Source organism: Planococcus citri, chromosome 4, assembly GCF_950023065.1.
Source record: "Planococcus citri chromosome 4, ihPlaCitr1.1, whole genome shotgun sequence".
In the NCBI taxonomy this organism is placed as follows: Eukaryota; Metazoa; Arthropoda; class Insecta; order Hemiptera; family Pseudococcidae; genus Planococcus; species Planococcus citri.
Genome location: NC_088680.1, coordinates 46,210,227 through 46,232,995, shown reverse-complemented (window position 1 = coordinate 46,232,995; position 22,769 = coordinate 46,210,227). Strand labels below are relative to the sequence as shown.

Genomic DNA, 22,769 nt, shown 5'->3' with positions numbered 1-22,769 from the left:
GTTAATCCAACGATGGAGTTGAAAAAAAAACTCTTCGCCCAACCCTGCTCAAAACTTCATTTATAGATCCTCTAAAGTCGACTCTCGAGTCGATTGCCACCATTTTCGAGCCGATCTAGAACCTCTAGCAAAAGTTGACTCGACGATTTCAGATTTTTTTTTTCGAATTTGAGATTTTTCAATTTGTAAAAAAATACACTTGTATTCCAAGAAACGTAAAAACGATATTTTCTATGCGAAGAGTTCATTTTTTGGCTCTTAAAATTTTAGAATTTGAATGATGTTTTTTAGAAAGTAAAATTTTGAAAAGGAAAAGAAAACAGGTCTGAGTGAAGTGAGGGCAATAGCTTCCAAAAATTGGTCTTTCGAGTTGAAACCCTTATTTTTTGGCTTTAAAACTTTAGAGGTTGAATGATATTTTTTTTCTTCAGAAATTTTAATTTTTGAAAATGAAAAGAAAACAGGTTCGAACGAAGCGAGGGCAAACGCTTTCGAAAATTTGTGTTTCGAGAGTAAAAAAAACAATGTTTTTATTTCATCACAGGTCCTCCTTTTGCCAGACCTTCCAGAAAATGGAGACTCGGGTCAAACTTCCTCCTTTGCCCCCCCCCCCTCGATGGTCCTGGTAATGTACTCGTATTTTGAGTTGATGTAGACACATCTTAGAAGAGAATTAGAGATTCCCAAAATGACGCGATTCAATTTTTTTAGGTGGGGAAAATCATAAAAAAATCAGTTGCGAGGGCCAATTCGCCATTCTTCACTTATTATACAACTATACTTTGTCGAGCGATCTCCTTAAATTATCAATTATGCAATTATTTATATACCATGCCCAAAAAAACAGCAAGGGATTATCAGGTAATTTGGCAAACAAATAAAAATTGAATACGAAGGCTGAAAACCTGCCAGAAAAAAGGTACTCGTGAGTAGGCATACCTTTTATTGAAAAGAGAGATACATTCGTTGACGCTTTTCGATTTCAAATCCCTCCCTCTATAGCCACCACCTCTTCTGCAATTCTGAAGAAAAAAATGTTGCAAGTATTAGAATTTGATGAAAAATGACCGTACAAACTTAACTACACAAAAAAATACCAAAACAAAAGGGAAAACCTAACAAAAGAAGAAAGAAAAATGAAAAATGAGTGAAAATGTATAGAAGAAAGGAGGATTTATATCAACGTTTCCATTCAAGGAACTTACTGAAAAGATCAGGTATCGGTTTATGCGGTGAAATGAAGCGGCAAAAGAACCACCCCCCTTTTTTCTCGTACAACAACCGCAAAAAGAGAAACGACGAGAGAAAATATATAAGAACAGGACGATGAGACGATGTGGAACTGAGCGAGAAAGACGTATAATGGTGGAAAGAGAGCGAGAAAAAGACGAGGAATAAATATAATGTGTTATGAAAACATCAGAAAAGGATTCGTGATGGGAGTGTAAAAACGTGGTATCTCGTATATATGACAAAGAGTCGAAGCATCTTTTTTCACCGGGGTTTTATCCTAATGCGTCTTCTAGTATAAAAGTGGAGAAACTGGAAAGTGTAGGTTAGATTTACTTTTTCTCTTTATTCATTCGTCTTACTCTTTCTCGCCAAACAAAACAATAACTTGAAAGTTCTCTCGTCTCGTACATTTTCAAACTGTAACAACCAACGCAGCCTCCTTGAAAAGTTTTTTTTCTTCTGGGCTGCGCGAAAAAATTATTTACAATTTGAAACAATAACTTTGGCGCGCGAGTATTCTTTAAGGTACAAGATCAATTTCTTTGCGAGCTATCGCAATATTCAACTTAAGTGAATTTCACCCGAGCTCTTGTCTCTTGTATAGAAAATCACACCCGCAACGCGGTTTGCAGTATACGCGAAATGATTTATTCAAAAATGCAACTTTTCTCGCAAGTACGTTTTACATTATTGGCTGGATTTTTTTTCTCTAATACGATGCTCGATAACCGAGGCTACGATAAGTAATTTTATGCTGGAAATATGCGTTTTAGCTGAATTCCTTCGTCGGCGTTTATACTTGTGTGGTGTAGTTTATGTACTGAAAGAGACACTGTGTTCAATTCTACCACCTACTTATTCGCTGTGCGATGATTTTCACCAGGAATGTTTTGGCGCTGGCGGAATTTTCAATCCAAGGGTTCGATTGTCGTTCGCCCAAATACCCAATATTTCTTCCCATTTAACCCATTAAGGCCGCAGAGCTTTGACCCGAAATTGTTCTCGATAGAAAATCGAGTGTACTGATCGTTTCGAAGTTTATTTTTTAATACGCTTTCACTCCCTGATTTTATGAGAAAGTAATTCCTATCTTTTGATTCTCCCTTAAAACCAAAAAAACTGGTACTGGGAGCCTCTCTCAGTTGAAAAAAAAATAAGTCAAGAACACACGAATTTTTACGAATCGAAACTATAACTCATTTTTTGAAGCAAACCCCTCTCCTGTATAAACTCCCTAAAACTCAAAAAAAAAAAAAAAATAGTACTTGAAAGTTCTAAATTTTTGCATTACTTTTTTTCCGAAAAAAAACTCGATTGTCTTGCTTCTCCCAAGCAATATCAGTCTTCCTGTGCAGAGCCTCAAAAATCAAAAAAATTGAATAAAAATCAATAATCATAATGTGAACGTTTTTTAAAAATGTTTCCGTTCTGTGTGAGAATATTCAAAATATCCCCTTTCATAAAAAAAATATCCCTCGCCCTCTTGCAGAAAATTGTTCCATTTTTCCCTCCAATTCTGCAGTATGTGTATCTTCTTGTAAATCAATGTTGGGCGATTCTTTGTCAAAATATTGCTGATTTTTTGTAAAACTCTGATAAATTTCAGGTAATTTCGGTAAATTGCAGGTCATTTTTGATAAATTATGGGTAATTTTGGTAAAATTGGGCAAGTTCTGTAAAGTACAAGTAATTTTTTAATTTTGGCAAATTGAAATAATTTTGGTAAATTACGGTAATTTTAATAAATCATGGTAATTTTGGTAAATTACAATAATTTTGATAAATTACGATAATTTTGATAAATTACAGGTAATTTTGGTAAATTACGATAATTTTGATAAATTACAGGTAATTTTGGTAAATTACGGGTAATTTTGGTAAATTATGGGTAATACGGGTAATTTTGGTAAAATTGGGCAATTTTAGTAAATTACAAGTAATTTTTTAATTTTGGCAAATTAAAGTAAATTTGGTAAATTGCGGTAATTTTGATAAATTACGATAATTTTGATAAATTACGATAATTTTGATAAATTACGATAATTTTGATAAATTACAGGTAATTTTGGTAAATTACGGTAATTTTGATAAAGTTGTAACAGTGCGATCTGTCATGATTTAGATACGTGAAGATTATAATAATTTATGCCAGGAGGGGATGATGGAAATTATTCCTAAGGGGGTGAATAATTTTGCACGTTCGGATAGCTCACATACCTATCTAGATTAATCTAGATGACACTGTTCATCTCACAATTGGACTCTCATACTTAATCACTCACACTGACCAAGCAAAAGAATCGAATAGTTATACATTATTTATTGCAATTATAAATGATACAACAATACATGCATAAATATTCAGAGGACTTAAGCCAGTTGTGCCTGGGCTGGGAGGCTCACCGGTCATAGAAGACTTCTTTAGGGTACTCCTTATACCACAAAGGTGGTAGGGGACTAGAAGGCAAACACAATAAATTGAGTTTCCTATCTATTTCGTGGATGTACGTAAGGAAATTCAATGGTTCTCGGGGTCATTGAAAGATGTGAGATTGATTGTAATTATGGTTAGGTAATTACAATCAATCTCAGGAGGATAAAGGAGATCAATTAAATCAACCTCAAATGAATGTACGCATTTACTGTCTCTCCCGCGGTCCCCCAATAAATAAGACCTTTAGCGACAGCACTAGTTTTTAAGTACACTTTATTTCGATTGACTTACCTCAATGTCCGGACTCACTGGGTAGTTTCATGCATAATTTAATAAAAATACCTCCACATCATTGCGATCAAACGACTAATACTCGTATGACGAGGAGTTAATCAATTGAATATAATTAAAAGAATTTACCATCAAAGATGGTTCGATAAATGATGAAAGCAAGGGAGGTCTAGGACCTCAAGAATCACTCAAAGACATTGCCACACGGCTGGCCACTCCGCGAACAAGTGAAGATCGAGCTTAGACGATCCTTGGATCTAACCTCAGATCGTCTGATCGTAGTTAAAACGTTACTCACTAGAGGGAGTACCCTCTCGAGGTGTATACCATAATCCTCACATACGTGACGAGTACAATATAGACCTCCTCAAGGACGTATTCTAGTAATACCCCCTGAGGCGGTCAGGCCATAACTGCTCCTTACAAAGTATACAGTAATTTTGGTATATTACCATAATTTTGGTAAATTACAAGTCATTTTTAAATTTTTGGTAAATTGGAATAATATTGGTAAATTACGGGTAATTTTTGGTAAATTAGAGGTAATTTTGGTAAAGTACGGTAATATTGGGGTAATCTTTGGTAAATTACGGAGCGTTTCAACGATTTGAAACTTTCCTTGAGGTGGTGATTCTACACCAATTTATTTCATAAAGAAAAAATGTTTATAGAGAGATTCCAACATAGTAACAAAAAGAGTTAGGTAAAAGCTAATCCTTTGTAAATTAATTTCTTTATTTTTTTTAAAATAAAGAAACGACATTTTTTGGGACATAGAGAAGTTTTTTTTTGAAATTGAAGGGATTGTACTGGAGAACTTACATTGCTGGAAAAAATTCAGAAAAATTCTGGTGCACAGAACATTCTTACTTACTTATATCACATTTTTTTTTATTGTTTTCAATTCTTAAAGACTTCCAGCACCATTTGGGTCTTGAGAATTTTTTTTCGGGGGAGGGAAAGAGGGGTGTTTATAATTGCGAAATTACATATTACACCCACGCAGAGAGTGTTTTAAAATCGATTTATCAGATACCTAGATATTTGTAGCAGGGTTGAATATTTGGATTTCAGTAAGGTTATCCGGAATGGTCATTGAGTTTCAGGGACCTCAGGGACCTCAGTTAAAAAACTAAATTTTTCAGGTATTTTTTGAAATCAAAACCAACAGTTTTGGGTGATTTTTGAATCAATTGTGCTGATATTTTTCTAATCTCTTTTCAGAGTTTTGAATGTTTTAATGAATTTTGATGTAATTTTATGCATCCTACTCCTCCCTTTAATTGTACATTTCAACATCCAAATTTATGGATTTCCAATCGTTAAATTGATGGCAGATATTTAAAGCAAAATTTGTAGGTACGGTTTTGAAAAAATTGTACGAGCAACTCGCCTCATTTCAATACATAAATTTTTTTACAATGCAAATCGATTATAGGTATGTAAGTTTGTAAAACTGTATACCTATCTATTACCTACACAGAAGTAAATGTACCTATATTATTACAATCACTTATATTACTTATCGCAACTGATTTGTACATAAACACGTTTCACTTGAAATATTCTCGTTTTTCGGACCGCATCAGTTCCAGTTGCCTTTTTCAATTTTAATGAGATCATTAATTATATTTTTGGAAGTAGTCGCGGTAAAATACGTATTAATAGAGATAAATGACCGGTAATTAAATGAAATTACTTCAAAGAGAATCTACAAAATACCTATGTCTTCATTTATGCACGAAAATTATGTCCCTAATTTGGTAAACATTATTTTTTTAAATCGTATCTAGTATCTTATTTTTGTAATTCGACGTATGCGAGGCTTTTCGTTGTTTTTCATCTCTCTTTCCCTCCCATTATTCGAATGCTTGTATTCGATATGAAAAATTTGTACATGAGATTTTAATATGCTCAAGTTATAGAACATAGGTATACGCATACAAAATCGCGGAATATATTTTTAAAGATTATGTTAAAAGAAGCTCGACTGTTAGTCTTTATGTATTTTAGATTACATCTTTTACATCGCTCTCTAAGTGACTTTCTTCCATTCCACAAATCATCGAGTAAATCCTCGACAATTTTACACTCCTACTCGAGACTTGAAAACTGTTTATATAAAGAAGGGAAAAATTTTACTACACAATCGAGAATTCGGTATATACGACGATGTGGGAGGCTCAGGCAGTCAGGCTCGTGTGCGTCGCATAACGAATTACATACAGTTCCGACTTCTTCGAGTGAACGAGGGAGCGAAATGATGAATTATCTGAAATGGATTCAATCAAATACGACACAACTTCGGGTGTATGTAGTGATTTCCTTCATTTTATATAACGTTACTCATTGAAGAAAATTAGACCTATTTGTCTATCAGACATGATTTTCGGAGTTATTTTCTAGTTCATAGAAATGTTAGAAATTGAGTGTTTGTATAGTTGATTGAGATTTGAAAATATGTATATTACGAAATATGTGCTGAGATTATTTACTAATGGAACTTATAGGCTATGAATAAATAATTGAACTATTCAATACTTATTCATATTTTTTTTTTAGTATAAAATTATAGAAGGTATCTATTTAAGTAAGTAATGTTTAGAATGGATCTGTTCATGGCGGTGTCATTAACTGGTTGCAAAGTTGAAACCCAGATCAAAATTGATTCACTGTAGTCGGAGAATTTTGAACGCCATTAGCACCACCAGAGTACATAATATTTCCTTTGCAAGAAGTGAATGTACACAAATTTCAGGGTAGTTAGTACCCTTCACATAGTCGAGTATAAATTAATCGTCGTAGCACGAGCGGCGAGTATTTCGGTGTGTTTGTACAAGCGACGATATTATGCGCATACCGCGCGTTTTCGCTTCAGTATTTAATGAATTTACAAGTTATCGAGAGAATTGTGCGGTAAAGGAGCATGGACATAGTCGCAGCCATATCCGTAAACGTCAAATATTATTAATTGATTAAATAATAAGGGAAATTGATTAATTTAGGCGGATTTTCAGACTGTAACATTGTGTGAGGTTGTACACGTGGTATCGAATAAAGTGCTCTTACCTCTGCTGCAATGTAATGTACTCAATCATAATGCATATTTACCTTAATTGCAGAAGAGTGGTTCGTGAAAAAAGTCAAAGGATTTTGTAGAAATTGATAGAGGCCTTTTATTTTGAGTTGAGAGCCACCTAGGAAATTTTTAGGGCCGGAGGTAATCCTGGAGAGGAGATGAGAGATTTCAAAAAAAAAAAAAAGGTATTTTCGAGAAAAAAAATCGTGGTTTTTTCGTTTTTGCAGGTCCTCAAGCCGTTTTGGCGAAAATTACTCATTTCCACTACCTTAGGCCATTTATCATCAAAATGCAAAACCACCTTACGGGTCATACTGCAATGGGCGGTTGAGAAAATGTGCATGTATCATATTTTTGGATCAGTTATCATTTTGATTTGAAAATATTTGAAAACATTATTCATTTTTGTTTCATATTTCTTTTTTTTTTCGAAAGAAGGGGAGAGAGATGATTGGCAACAATGACCAAAAAAATTAGTGTACCTACCCTTTGAATTTCAAAACATTCCCTCAATTTTAGGAATGATATCCTTCGATGTTTTGGCATAGTTGAAGTGTAATTTTTCTAGAAAAAAATATTTTTCAAAACACGAATTTACCCAAAAATAAGAGATTTGAAAATTTTCAACCGCTCAAAACCCTAAATGTCGTCTTGGGTTTCAACTACGAGTATATAGGTATCTTTTGGAACCGGTCATTTTTTTCAATGCAGGTTCAGTAAAAACTAAAGCGGAAAAACTGCAGGTTTTTCAATTTTTTTTAAAAGGTAACTACTTGGAAGCGTTTGTTTTCAATTTTAAAAAAGTTGTATTTCTGGAAAAAACACGTTTCAAAACTTCGCAACCAAAATTTTATATGGCTTAATCAATTGTGAAGTCATCAAAAATTTCATTGTCAACCTTACCTATTTTATTTTCTATGAAAAAGGATTATTTATCAAAACAAAAATAAAGGCAGATATAGTTGGTTGTTTACTTTACTTTCCTTTTTTGGAAAATTAACTTTTTCAAAGAGACTTTGTAGGTTGAAATTTTGATTTTTTTTGGTTGAAAATCACCTACGAAGTCTCTATAATTCATGGGTGCCTTTGAGGTTAAAATTTATATTTTTTTTTGTTGAAAATCACCTACGAAGCCTCCATGATTCATAGGTGCTTCGTAGGTTGAAATTTCAATTTTTTTGTTGAAAATCACCTACGAAGCCTCCATGATTCATAGGTGCTTCGTATAGGTTGAAATTTTGATTTTTTTTTGTTGTTAAAAATCACCTATGAAGCCATTCATAGGTGCGCTTCGTAGGTTGAAATTTCAATTTTTTGTTAAAACCATTTACGAAGTCTCTATAATTCATGGGTGCTTCGTTAGTTGAAATTTTGATTTTTTTTGTTGTTAAAAATCACCTATGAAGCCTCCATGATTTATGGGTGATTCGTAGGTTGAAATTTAATTTTTTTGTTGAAATCACCTACAAAGTCTCCATGATTCATAGGTGCTTCGTAGGTTGAAATTTTAATTGTTTGTTGAAAATCACCTACGAAGTCTCTATGATTCTGGGTGCTTCGGAGTTTGAAATTTTGATTTTTTTTTGGTTAAAAATCATCTATGAAACCTCCATGATTTATGGGTGATTCGTAGGTTAAAATTTAATTTTTTGTTGAAATCACCTACGAAGTCTTCATGATTCATGGATGCTTCGGAGGTTGAAATTTTAATTGTTATTAGTTCAAAGTCACCAACGAAGCTTCCGAATCATGGGTGCTTAGCAAGTAGAAATTTCAATTTTTTTGTTAAAAATCGCATACAAAGTCTCCATGGTTCATGGGTGTTTCGTAGGTTGAAATTTTGATTTCATGTTGAAAATCACCTACGAAGCCTCCATGATTTGTGGGTGCTTCGAAGGTTAAAATTTTGATTTCTTGTTGAAAATCACCTACGAAGCCTCCATGATTTATGGGTGCTTTGAAGGTTGAAATTTCAATTTTTTGTGAAAACCTCTTACAAAGTCTCCATGATTTGTGAGTGCTTCGTAGGTTGAAATTTCAATTTCTTGTTGAAAATCACTTACAAAGTCTCTTTGATTCATGGGTGCTTCGAAGGTTAAAATTTTGATTTCTTGTTGAAAATCACCTACGAAGCCTCCATTATTCATGGGTGCTTCGTAGGTTGAAATTTCAATTTATTGTTGAAAATCATTTACGAAGTCTCTATGATTCATGGGTGCTTCGGAGGTTGAAATTTTGATTTCTTATTGAAAATCATTTACGAAGTCTCTATGATTCATGGGTGCTTCGGAGGTTGAAATTTTGTTTTTTTGATGAAAATCATCTACGAAGCCTCCATGATTCATGGGTGCTTCGTTAGTTGAAATTTTAATTTTTTGTTAAAAATTACCTACTTATGAAAGTCTTGAAAGAAATTTTAAAAATTGAAAATTCTAAATAATATCTATTGTAGGTTCCAGTAGTCGACTCAGGAGGTTAAATATGGACTATGAATCAAATTTCACCTTATTACATATTTTAATTCAACGAATTTTCAATGTTTTGATTTTTTCGGGGGGGGGGGATGGCCAAATTTTAACTTGGGAAATATTCTGAAATTTTGGCTATGCTGGCTGTGAAACAAGCTTTTCCAAAAATTCATCAGACATAGGGTTCAAAACCGAATATCTCAGTGCTTTAAAATTTTCAATATTCGTGAATTTAAAAATCACTGGTACTTATGCTAAATGATTTCTTGTTCAAATGTCTCAATAAATTGATTTTTTACTTGTTAAAGATACATCAACCTATAAGTCAAGTACAATCAGAGAAAACAAAATGATAATATCAACTACAAAATGTACCTAAGGATCATTCATGGGATACTATATGGGGGAAAAAAGTACCTACGTATAGAATCTGGAAAAAAATGGTTGACAAAACGCTCAAGTGTTGCTTATAAGTAAACAATATTCATGTAAAGTAAACAAACTTGCCAGGTATTGGTAAATTTTGAATTATATCCGGGGGTGTATATCGGATAACACGAAAGTACACTATGAAAAATGACAGCTGATAAAAATGGCTTCTAGAATCGGGCCAGCGAGAGGCTGAAATCGGTCATGCTTTGGCTGCCAGGCATAAAGATCATTTGTCAGACCAGAGCGACACGAAGCGAAGGGTTTAGGGAGTACGCGCGGGCTGGCGGGAGCAGATAAAAAGGGATACCCGAGTATATGTCATTAAGGGTGGGTCATGTCAATGTGACGTGCTTTTCTGTCACTGACAAGTTTGTTTCACAGACTTCGGCCATGCTGAAACCGAAATCACGCATCTCCTCCGATCTTTGTGTATATTTTTTTCGTGGCTGCTCGGTACGGCTCCTCGTACCCGCGTACCGCGTTCGCCGTCCGGGCCGCGCGCTATTTTGTATGCAGTATTGTGAAAAACCGAGGGCTGTAACTTTGTGCGACGGTATTTCCGTCACTAACAAATCGCTTTTTCGTCTTTATCTTATACCCTAGTTTTTCAATGCAGCGCTTTTTTTTTATACTCTGGATCCATTCCTCCGTTCCCTCCGCAAGCACCACACCGTCTTCTCAGAGGTTGAAAACTTGCCGAGGAGGCCCTCTCTGCCTCCTTTTCCCTCTCATCGTACGTCAGTTGAGAAATTGACTTTAAAATAAAAACGACCTTTCTGGAAGCCATTGCGTATGACGATGAAAAATTACACCAGCTTTTTACCATCGCACATTCTCAATGTACCGTAAGTTTACGCGTAATTACAAACGCACAGGTTTCGCAAGGTGAACCACCTCCCCCTTCACCTATTCCAGTCTCCCTCTGGATTGAATCGCAGTGCATAGTAAGCGTTTTTTTCGCTTTTATTAATTGCGAACTTGTGGGTGTATTTTTTCCTCTCCTAGGGGGGTGAGTTTTTAAATAAGGGTTGTTTCTCGCTCTCTCTGCTCTCGGTACGCCGCCAATTTAATATACGTGATTTTACCATTATCATGCGTATACTTACGAGTCGAAGGGAGAACGCCATCCATGTTTGTAAACTCACATACGAGATTCTCTATAAGCTTTGGGTATTTTTTCTCACTTCGAGGGTAACTTCTATTTGTAATAAATCATCGGAAAATTCCTTAGTTTATTTAGTCTGCCTCGGGGAGGTTCTGATCGAATCTTATTTGGGCACTTGTGCGATACATTAGGATATTGAAATCTCTATCTGTCTCATTATTGAAACCACAGCCTAATTTTTGATAAAGGTTTGCGAAAAATCCAACTTTCAAGTCCATTATCCCAACTGCCTGAATTCATCAAGTTACGAGCAATTGAAATGGCTTGTTTATATACCCTTATTGAAGGGGTACAGACGAGTATTATTTCCTGATTTTCTATTAAAAGAGATATTATTTGAACTCAGTGCCCTCAAAAAGGTCTATATTTTGATTTTCACGTCATCAAATTTCCGTATCGTATCCGAAATTCTTTCCCTTGAAAACTTTATTCATTGATATCCAGCAAATTAAAAAATTACCAGCGTTATTAAGATCTACATCTGCTGTTCGTGAAACTTTTTCAGTAAAAATCCATCTCGATGGACAGTGACAGAGACTCGTATGGTTCTTCGTTTTTGAAAAAGTGTCAAAATCGTTTACCCTTTTTTAAAAGGTCTGTATAATAAACACGCTTTCGCGAGTCCAATAAACGCTCCGCTAACTTTTCCAAATGGAAAAACTTTACTTGCGATTGTTCAAAATGTCATTTGTTCTTAAAATCAATCAATGTCCGCAAAATCTCCGGAGAACTTTGAAAAAAAAAACGCTTTAAAATGAAAAAACTTTTAGTGGTACGATGGTAAAAAAAAAGAATGAAAATCTCTAGCTTAGGTACTATAGTTGTTTTTTTTTCTACTCGTCTCGTATAGTTTGGAACAGAGGAAGCAAATCAGACGAGAACTTTACTCTTTCGGAATAATTCTACGAGTTTTTGTAGTTTGAGTGAATATTTTTTAATTAGCTACTCTTTCGTGAATTTCCAACGCTGAAGTTGAAAAGCTTCGAGGGTAAGTTATACGGGAAGGGGAAATGAAAACTTCCAATTACAAGTCTTGTAAAATTTAAATTTTAAATTTTGGTTTGAAAAATAAATGACACATTGTGCTATTTTTACTTTGTTTTTTCGTATATGAAAACTGTATAAAAATTTGAGAACACAGGAAGCTACAGCTCTTAAAAAAAAACACGATTTTGAATATCTTATACAAAATATTTCGATTCTTGAACCAAAATCCCCCATAGACCCTCTCCAACATCTGCTTCTTCGGCTGACTTTTGCAATTAAATCTGCACCTCGACTCATTCTATAATCCGTACCCTATCCATCTCTTTCTCTCGTCCGTAGAATGAATCACCTTCAACGTAAAGTTACCACAACGCATAAATTAATAAAAATAATAATGAAGTGAAAATTTTTATTAATACATTGTCGTCTGTTAAACGTTATTTTTTTGCCAAAGTTGTACCTAGTAAGCCTAAGAGAGAAAAAAGAAGCGTTAAGTGCGAAACTAAAAATATTTTCAAATAAAAGCCACAGCAACGTGTACAAGAAACCCCCAAAATAAGTTAATCTTTAACGTTGAAAAATTACACTTTCATTATTTCTTCTTCCTTTTTTCATAACTTAGACGTACGTAGGTCAGAGAAAAAAAGCCACCCTTGCTCGGAATAAATAATCGTAGTTTTTTATACCTATATATTTTTTTTATTTTTGCAACTCCGCGTAAGAATCTAATTGCTAACAGTTATGAAGAAAAATTACAAAAGCGTCTTTTTAAAAGTATGAAAATCTCGGTACACTGTGAATACGCGAGTTTACCGAGCCCCTTCCTTTATAATAAAACGCCGTCTTATAACGTTGACTTATTGCATAGCAGTCTAACCTAATGTCAGTCATTTCGTAAAATGTTCCTTTTTAAAGGGTACATTTTCAATTTTATTTAATCGACGAATTAAAAATCAACATTGAGTTGAAAAAGGCAACCTCCAAGATGGTGTGTTCTTTTGTGAAATTACTAATTAGCGTTTTAAATATCTGGCTATTCTTTTCTCGTCGTCGAAAAATGTGAATTGGGAATAGAATGGTTGTGGTTATTCTAGATTTTGACCTTGAAAGCTTTGTATGTAATTGTAACTATTTGCTTTGGGATGTAAAAAAGTGACAGGGAACAGGATGTTTTGGAATGCAATGGTGTCAATTTTTCGGCCGTTAATTGCCAATTTTAAAATAACCTTGGTCATCTTCTTGATTTTTTTGGAATTGGAAATAATGACCGAAAATTGGTAACACTGCATTCTAAAATCGTTTCCCAGTTTCAGAAATGGCATTTTTCAATGTTTTGGCACAGGTATGTACCTAATTAATAAAAAATATTTATTTATTATTTATTTTTCAAAAAAAATTCAGAAAATGTTCACAAATGACTTTTTAAAGCACAAAATTACCCAAAAATGAGCGATTTGCAAATTTTCAACAGCTCAGTAGAGAACTCTAAAAGTGGTCTAGGATTGTGGTTTGGGGGGGGGGGGGGTTGGGTCAGTCCAAAAATTTTATCACACCCTTTTGAAAACTCTCTCTAACTCTTAAAAATTCAGAAAAAAATTATCTTTGAAATGTTTACCCATTTGTTGCGCAGTGGTAGGTTGTATCACAGTGAAACCACCTACTTTTTATTTTTTTACTGGTTTGCTAGACATGATTTCACATCAAAACCACCTCTGAACCATCCACTAGAGTGCGCTAAGTACCTATTTTCATCAACTTTATGATATTAAGAAGCAATTAAAGTAAAATTTAGAACAAATAGGTGATTACATTTTGTTTACTGAGAAGTTTTACATGAGTCACAGTATGAAACCACTGCGCCAGTAGTGTCAAAAGGATACCTACTATCATGTTTTTTTCTTTCGAGTTTTTAATGTTTTTATGGTTTCTTTTTAGTTTTTAATGTTTTTTATCATTCATTTCAACGTTTCTTATCGTTTCTTAATAGTTTTTGTCATTTTTTGTTGTTTCTTTTAACAATTTTAATAGTTTTTTTGAATTTTTTTCATTGTTTCTTGTTAGTTTTCAATGTTTTTTATCGTTTCTTTCAACATTTTCTATCGTTTCTTCTTAGTTTTTAAAATTTTCTATCATTTTTTTCAACATTTTTTACAGTTTTTTTAATGTTTTTTATTGTTTTTTCTTGGTTTTTAACATTTTTTATAGTTTCTTTTATCGTTTTTTATCGTTACTTCTTCGTTTTTAACGCTTTCTTTTCATTTCAAAGTTCATTAACTTATGACTTTCAAGTATCCATATGTATTTTTTTCAACACCTAGTATGCAGTGGTTTTGATGGGTAACCACCCCCTCAAACTTCGTGAGAAATTGACCTAGATTTTTTTTCAAAGTCTATACCTACTGAAATTGGTACCTTTGAATAGCATATGCACAAAATTTGGTCAAAATTGGTCAAGTATTCTTAAATTGCTCCACAAAGGGCTAATTAATAAAAAATATTTATTTATTATTTATTTTTCAAAAAAAATTTCAGAAAATGTTCACAAATGACTTTTTAAAGCACAAAATTACCCAAAAATGAGCGATTTGCAAATTTTCAACAGCTCAGTAGAGAACTCTAAAAGTGGTCTAGGATTGTGGTTTGGGGGGGGGGGGTTGGGTCAGTCCAAAAATTTTATCACACCCTTTTGAAAACTCTCTCTAACTCTTAAAAATTCAGAAAAAAATTATCTTTGAAATGTTTACTTATATTGAAAAGGATTTTTTAGATACCAAGCCTGATTTATATGAACTTGATACAAAATTACTGAATTTCTGAGAGGCTATACAGGTAGGTCAGTGAGCTCAAGAGGCTATACAGACGAGTCAATGACCTTACGAGTCCAGACAGGCAGACAGACGACCTTGAGAGGTCATATTGACATGTCAATGGCCTTAAGAGGACAGACAGACATTCTTGGGAGGATAAACAGATAGATCAGTGACTTTGAGAGTACAGATCAGACGGGTCAATGACCTTAAGAAATTGGACAGGTAAACGAATAGGTTATGCGACTCTTGGATGCCGGGTAGTTGGATCAATGACCTTGAGAGGCCGGACAGACAGACACACAGACGACGTTGGGGGACTCGACAGGTAGGTCAGTGACCTTGAGAGTTCAGATATACAGGTTAATGGCTTCAAGAGGCCAGACAGACAAGTCAGTATAGGCTGAAAACCTGGTCTTGATTGACAGACCACACCAGATTATTCACTAGATGAAGTTTCGGTAAAAATAATAGATATGTATTTTTTGAGTAAGTACGTTAAAGTATTTTGAACTTAAAATCAGGTAATGTATGTAATTAGCTATTTTAAGCTTATCGATTTTTAAGATTTCTGTCTATACGCCTACTTGTCCCCCCTCCCCCCATTTTTACTCCATTTCGTTGCATTTCCGTATACCAAAAACATCTTAACTGGTAAAATTTTCAATTCGGCATGTTTAATTGACACTGGTTTTGTTAGACTACGTACTGCGACAAAATGCGGTAAATTCGTTGCAATCACAGATTCGGTATAGGCTTAACCTTTCGGTTAATTAAAATGAACGCACAGTGTAACAGTAATTGTCGGTTAACGAGGCTTTAAACATAAACTAAGTCATATACACGTATTTAACGACTTCCTCTTCAATTGACACGTTTATTAACAACCTTGTACTTACATAGAGACAGCTTAATCCATTTGTGTTTCTGTATCTTCGGCTACATTTACGTTAATTACACACAAGCACACTTCTATGGCAACTGCCAATTCTCGTCCAAGAGACAGTGAAAGAGAGAGAAAAAGAGGAAAAAAGCTTACCTAAGAGATCTCTTTATCGAGAAGTAATTCAATTCAAATGAAGAGAAACGAGTAGACGTGCGGTCATTTATTAATCGTATATGGAATTCAAACTGCGCCCAGGGAATGAATGGACGTAAGGTGCGCGGATTTTGATGAAATATGTTCGATTGTTTTAATCGAGTATTCATTTTTCATACATTGCCGATTTTTTCCCTTCGCTTGACAAATGGATATAGGTTATGATGGAATTTGGGCCGAGATAGTTGTATAGTCGAGTGAGCTCTCGAACGTGCCATATATTTTTCTCCCTCGTCTATCGTTGCGTGTGCTCTTCGCTGCTTCTGTAGAAAATGAACAACGTGGTGTTGAAAGTACGATTATAATTTACCGTTGGACATTATTCAATCGGGCTAATTTTTTTACCAAAGAGTAGGTAAGGTATAAGCTACATTGTACACTATATAGCCTGGAAATATGCTTATACATAGGGAAATGCGATACTATACAGGGTACGCCAGTACCAGTCACACATACAGACACACAAGAGAGAAGACAAAACGCCAAGCAGGGTATACCCGAATACAGCGTGGAAACCGATGGAAAAAGACTCGACAAACACAAACGACAAAGTGAGGTAATAAAGGAGAAAGTTGAAAAGAGACGAAAACATATACAGCAGAAATATTAAACAGAGTGAAAGATTTACCAAAATAAATGAGTAGTTATTATTTGTCCATTTTGACATGTCACGGTTCGTAGGCCGCGCCAGTGAAATAACGTGTGTACGTGGCACCCTCTTTGTCAAAAAACAGTGCGGTGGCGTCTAATGGAATTTTGCGTCGAAATGGAAAGTGTGCCGGCGTATAACCCAAACCCCCCAAAACCCCTCAGACTCGCTAGTCGCATTTGCAATGGAAACTTTCAGCGTTGCGGCCCGCCCAGAGCTTTTGCTTTTGCTACACTGTATTGTACTACGTATATGTAATACGTGCAATAAGTTTATACATACGATATGAAAATCATTCTAATAGCTGACGTATGCGTCGGATCAAATATTAATTTTATGTACAGCTTGTGTTACCACCGATGATGGATGAGCCGGCGTGTATTTTTATTCACCTATTTTCGGCGATGTAATTTGCCATATTTTGTTGTTGCGCGAGGTTAAAAACAGTGACGATAATTTTTTAAACGACTACGTGTTATGTTTATTTGTTTTTTTAGCTCGGTTTTCACGAGAAAATAGCCCATGCTATTGTAATCTTACAAAGTATGGATTAAATGGGGTGGAGGGGTGACAAAATGCAAATGCAAGGGCGAAATTCAGCTTGGAATTCGAAGCTCAAAAAAAGGAAAAAAATTCTTTGAGGCATATACGGGGCATGTGTATAAATATCTTATACCGTGGACGGTGGGGGTGAGGGGGTTAGAAGAAAAATTGATGTGAAAGTTACCTATGAAAGAAATGTTGAAATCATGGTCATGGATATTTTTTGCAGATACTCGAAAGTAGGTAATTATGGAATTGAAAAAATTGACATGTTCAGAGCTCAAGTCATAAATCTCTCTAAGATTCAAAAGTTAGACAAAATAATCTTTAAAATGTGATCAGTTCCTTAAACCTTTAATTAAAATTACCAGTAATTGACCAAATTTTACCAGAAGTTACCGGTAATTTGCCAGAAATTGCCTGTAATTTACCAGGTAATTACCTGTAATTTACCAAAAACTACCAGTAATTTACCAAAAATTACCAGTAAATTACCAAAAATTACTCATAATTTACCATTTTACCAAAAATTACTCATAATTTACCATTTTACCAAAAATTACCTCTAATTCAATTTACCAGAAACTACCTGTAAATTACCCACAATTTAACAAAAATTCCCGTAATTTACCAGAAATTGGCATCAATTCAGTTGAAAAAAACTAATAACTACCAAACAAACACCAAAAAGAAATCGTAAAAAATTCCCAATAATTTAACAAAAATTACTGGTAATTTACCAAAAATTACCTGTAATTTACCAAAAATTACCCGTAATTTACCAGAAACTATTTGTAATTTACCAGGAAAATACCTGTAATTTACCAGGAAATTACCTGTAATTAACCATGAAATTACCAGTAATTAACCAGGAAATTACCGGTAATTTACCAAAAATTACCGGTAATTTATCAGAAATTACCCGCAATTTACCAAAAATTACATGTAATTTACCAGAAGTTACCTGTAATTTACCAGAAGTTACCTGTAATTTACCAGAAGTTACCTGTAATTTACCAGAAGTTACCTGTAATTTACCAGAAAATACCCATAATTTACCAAAAATTACCTCTAATTCAATTTACCAGAAAGTACCCGTAAAATTACTCATAATTTAACAAAAATTCCTGTAATTTACCAGAAATTGGCATCAATTTAGTTAAAAAACACTAATAACTACCAAACAAACACCTAAAAGAAATTGTACAAAATTACCAATAATTTAACAAAAATTCCTGGTAATTTACCAAAAATTACCCGTAATTTACCAAAAATTACCTGTAATTCACCAGAAATTACCCGTAATTTACCAGAAATTACCCATAATTTTCCAGAAATTACAATAATTTACCGGAAATTACCTGTCGTACCACTTTTTTCCACACTTTCGTTCATTAATTAGGCTTATTTGATCATGAAATAAAAACCTAATCAGGCACAATTTCTCAAAGGCTCCATAAAACATGTCACTTCCCCTGTTCCTGACATTTTCAGTCACTCAGGTAAATTTTCACCAGAGATACCAAGCTTTTAAATTTTCACTCGAGTAAAAACTCTCCTTTCTTAATTTCTTCTCCTCGTTTCCTTTTTCAGCCCAACTCACAGCACCTATGGTAAGGAGATGTTAACCGTATAGAGATTTCTTCACGTTCATTATCAATCATCTCGTGACTTTTCACACATCAACAAGATCAATTCCGTTATCCCGTAAGCCAATTCTGTAGTACTCGAATGCGTATTTGTATTTTTCCTTCGGCCCGACATTCGTCATTTTTACATTCACACGTTATTCATTTGGATGTCAGTCGAGTCGACTTGAGAATCACCACTACACATATACACACACTTGGAACACTATCGCGGATACCTGCTTCTCAGAAACGTTCATTTATTACGTGGCATGCTCATCGAGCATGTTTTCAATAGCTAATAAATCAATATTTGCTTTTCGAAGGTGGAAAATTCACGTTTAATGTTGCAGAAGAAAAATAAAAATACGAGAAAAGAAAAGAGCTGGGTAATGTAATGGGCTATGATGGGTTTTGAATTGAACGAGATTCTGAATTTTTGATACATTGACTATAAGCTGAGTTTAATTTGTTTATAAATATTTAATCGTTTGATGAAGGATTTGGGTGTGTTAAGAGGGATGATGAGAGGGAGGAAAATGATGAAAATTTTTATTTTGGTTATAGGTATGCATGGACTGCAATATTGATGCTGGAAATTTCTATTATGAATGAACTGTATTATTTTTCTAGGTAAGTTGATGGCCAATCATGAGTGGGATATTTTCCTATTTCATGCACGAAACGTAACACCAGCTAAAATTTCTGGAGCAAAAGTGCATTTTTCGATTTTTGGTGAATTTTTAAAAATTAAAGACCCAAAAATGCAAAAAAATTAAAAATTGACGTATAGAATTAATCTGAAAGGTACGCACTCTATTTTCGATTCTTCAAATCGATTTAAAACAGTTTCGAAACCATTCTGAGCAGTTGCAGTTCTGGAGCCTCCAGTAAATATTGAAAGATGAAATTTTCGTAAAATTTTACCCAATGAAGTTGAAAAGATTAAAAGTTTGCTTTATACGCCCATTTCAACGTCTTATGATCGATTGAAGATGGTTTCAAGCCGTTCTGAAGCCTCTAGCTATACTTTGGAAATTCCAGATTTTCAAAAAATGCCATACAAACCGTCTAAATTAACTTCAGCACGTTAGTTATTCAAGTTAAAGTTAAATTTGGATTTTTGACATAATTTTCGGGTGTTTTTTCGAAAATAAAAATTTCCAAAAAGCGGCTGGGGCTCCACAGAATGGCTCGAAACCGTTTCCAATCAATTCAGCACGTTGAAATTAAGGTGCTGAGTAAATTTTAGCTGTCCAAATTCAATTATTAAATTTCTGTATAGAAATATTAACTTTCTATCGTAAAAATGAATAGACGTAGATGGGTAGGTACCCATTTATATCTATAAAAATGGCACCTAATCATGTTCACAAAATTTAATCCCAGTCGATCACGATTCTTGGATACCAGCATTGTGTTGTTTTTTTTTTTTGACAAAAACCTAAGAAGAAACGTTCGATAAATTTTAAAACCGTTTTGTCAGACAGTAGAGAGGAATTTGTTTAGACGTTCCGTTTATGTTATTATTACTGCTATCATTTGTTTACGGTACGATATTCCCTTCTAACAGTACTTAAGCCTATGACACCCTGTTCTGTGGGTAACATATCTACGTACATTTATCATTACGCGGGTGGTTGCATATGTGTGTAGATGAGAGACACGATGTTTTTAAATAATACGCACACAAACGTAACATACGAATATACGAGAAAAGCAAAATAGAGTGTATAGGAGGATTGATAACGACAGATAAGTTGAGTTAGAACGACAGTACCCGGTATGCTTTTTACACCACAATATGCATGCGTAAATCTTCGCGCGAGCTTTTCAACCCTTAATGAAAAATTATTGCTGGCTAGACAATACATTATTCGTGTAAAAGCCAGTCTGTGTTTTCAATTATGAAATTATTTTTCACCTCATAACGCCACCGTCCACATCTACTCGCCAAGGTCGTAATATTTCAAGTTACTTACTCAGAATTGCTTTTAGAGTGAAAAAAAAACACCCAAGTCTAACGAACATTTCGCGAACTAAAACGTTTGACCGAATTCTATACCAGGAAGTAGACTGCAGTCGTTGAAAAAGAACTCTTCTTACCTGGGCCATGGTCATCGATGGTCCATATGAGATCAAATATATACAAAAAGTCTTTTGTAAAATCAATTATGCAAATGTATTCATTCTTAGCTCGCTCCCACGATCACCTGAATAGGTATTGAAAAAAATAGCCCACCTTTGAACATATTGTTCCTTTTCTTTTATGTTTCAGGAAGTAACCAAGTTACCTGAAGAGTCAATGACATGTGGCGTTTTTTTTTTCAACTTCTTTTCATATAATGTCTATTTCCAGGTGAGTATCATTAGCTAAGTATTAGGTACGATACTTACCGTATATGTTGTGTGGTATGTGATGCGAATTAGATGAGGCGAAAATTCCTCGACGAATCCACGTAAGTTACCGGACTATCGTGGAATAAATCGTTCGAGTGTCTGAGCTCCTGGAAAATATACAACATTCGTATTAGGTATACTTTTTAATTAACTAATAACCGAAAAATTAATTTTTTCTTAATTATTTCTGTGTGAGAGCGAGACAGAAGTCATCAACCGGTATTTATGGTTGCATCTCGCCAACCGGTTCTTTCTCAGTATTTTTTGTCATTTTTCAATAAACGTTTGGTATACTCTCGCCGTGCTGAGCCTATATCCGGCCTTATTATAATCGTAATTAGTTTAAAATTTCGATTTAATTTTAATTAATATGAATTATGTGACTTTAAACACGACTTTGAAAGTGTTCGTTGATGCATAATTCATTTTAATGAGCTAAATTTAGGCAATGGTTTTCCTTTTTTTCCATTCTTCTGTTTTTATGGTAGGTACGTCTGTTTGAATTAATTACGTTGGCAAGTATTGTCGGTTTAAATCACAGATGTACGTATTTTTATTACATTGTAATTCGAATGTGTGAGGTTTTTGGATTATATAGCCTGTCTCACGTGCCATGAAATGGCATATCTACCAGATTACGCGCGGAGATAAAATGGTTGTGAATTCAAAGGAAAGGTGCAAGTTTATATAGAGATCGAAAATTGAATGCGAATATTGTGATCTGAGCAAAATGTGCACAGTTTTTCAAAAATGAGCCTTCATGAGTAAATGGTTGAATCTGAACTCTCATTAAATTGGACGAAACTCACACAAACGGTCAATTTTATTGCCGAACCATCTCTGAAGTTTTTTTTGAGTCGATACTCTACTCTACCTTGAGTAATGATTTGCTCGAAGTTCAATTTTTTTTCACCTTTAGAAGGTCTGTTTCAAAATTTTTTTTTTTTTCAATTTCGTATTTATAGAGTTTTTTTTTTTTTTAAGGAAGCAGGGAGAGTCGAAAATATTGAAAAATAGAAAAAAACGAGAGGGAAGTCATGACTTGCAATTTTAAAGAAGTAAGCTGTACCCTAATGGAACAACATAAAGCTTAAAAGTTGGAACAACACATTAGAAAATAATTCAAAACGTACAAAAATGTGTTTTTCATCGTTTTTTGCCCAGTTTATTCTTTTAAGGTCAGTATTTTTGAAAAATTTGAATTCAAAGCAGACCTGAATTGTAAATAAATACTTAAGTATCTAGTTAGATAAATATTTTTTTGATTCCACCTCACTCAAGTTGTTGCTTTTCATGGGAAACAATTCCTGAAGGCCATCAACTCACGAATAAAATCAAGTTATGCTGGGAAGCCTCGATTCTGATGGTAAGTTTGAAAAAAAAATTAAAATTATCCTTTAACTAAATTTTTCATTTCTTCCTCTGAATTCTTCTATAAGAATAAGCTTTCTCTGTGGTCCTTCAAACTATTTAAGTGCCCCTCTAATAATGCCCCACAAATTGAGAAAAAAAAATTTTAAAAAATATATTAAATCAAAATTGTTGTTGTTTTTT

The 22,769-nt window shown here is 34.0% G+C and overlaps 1 protein-coding gene across 5 annotated transcripts in view; it reads right to left on the bottom strand.

Annotated features, from left to right (window-relative positions):
* LOC135843516 (homeobox protein Hox-A7-like) overlaps positions 1 to 22,769 on the bottom strand; it is a 203,269-nt gene that overhangs the window by 74,310 nt on the left and 106,190 nt on the right. For 4 of the 5 annotated variants that reach the window (XR_010558330.1, XR_010558329.1, XR_010558331.1 and 1 more), the window contains exon 2: positions 21,213 to 21,322. The gene's annotated coding sequence lies outside the window, so the exon portion shown is untranslated. Of the gene's footprint in view, positions 1 to 20,797; positions 20,878 to 21,212; positions 21,323 to 22,769 lie in introns of those variants that run through there. The other variant, XR_010558333.1, reaches the window with a different exon arrangement.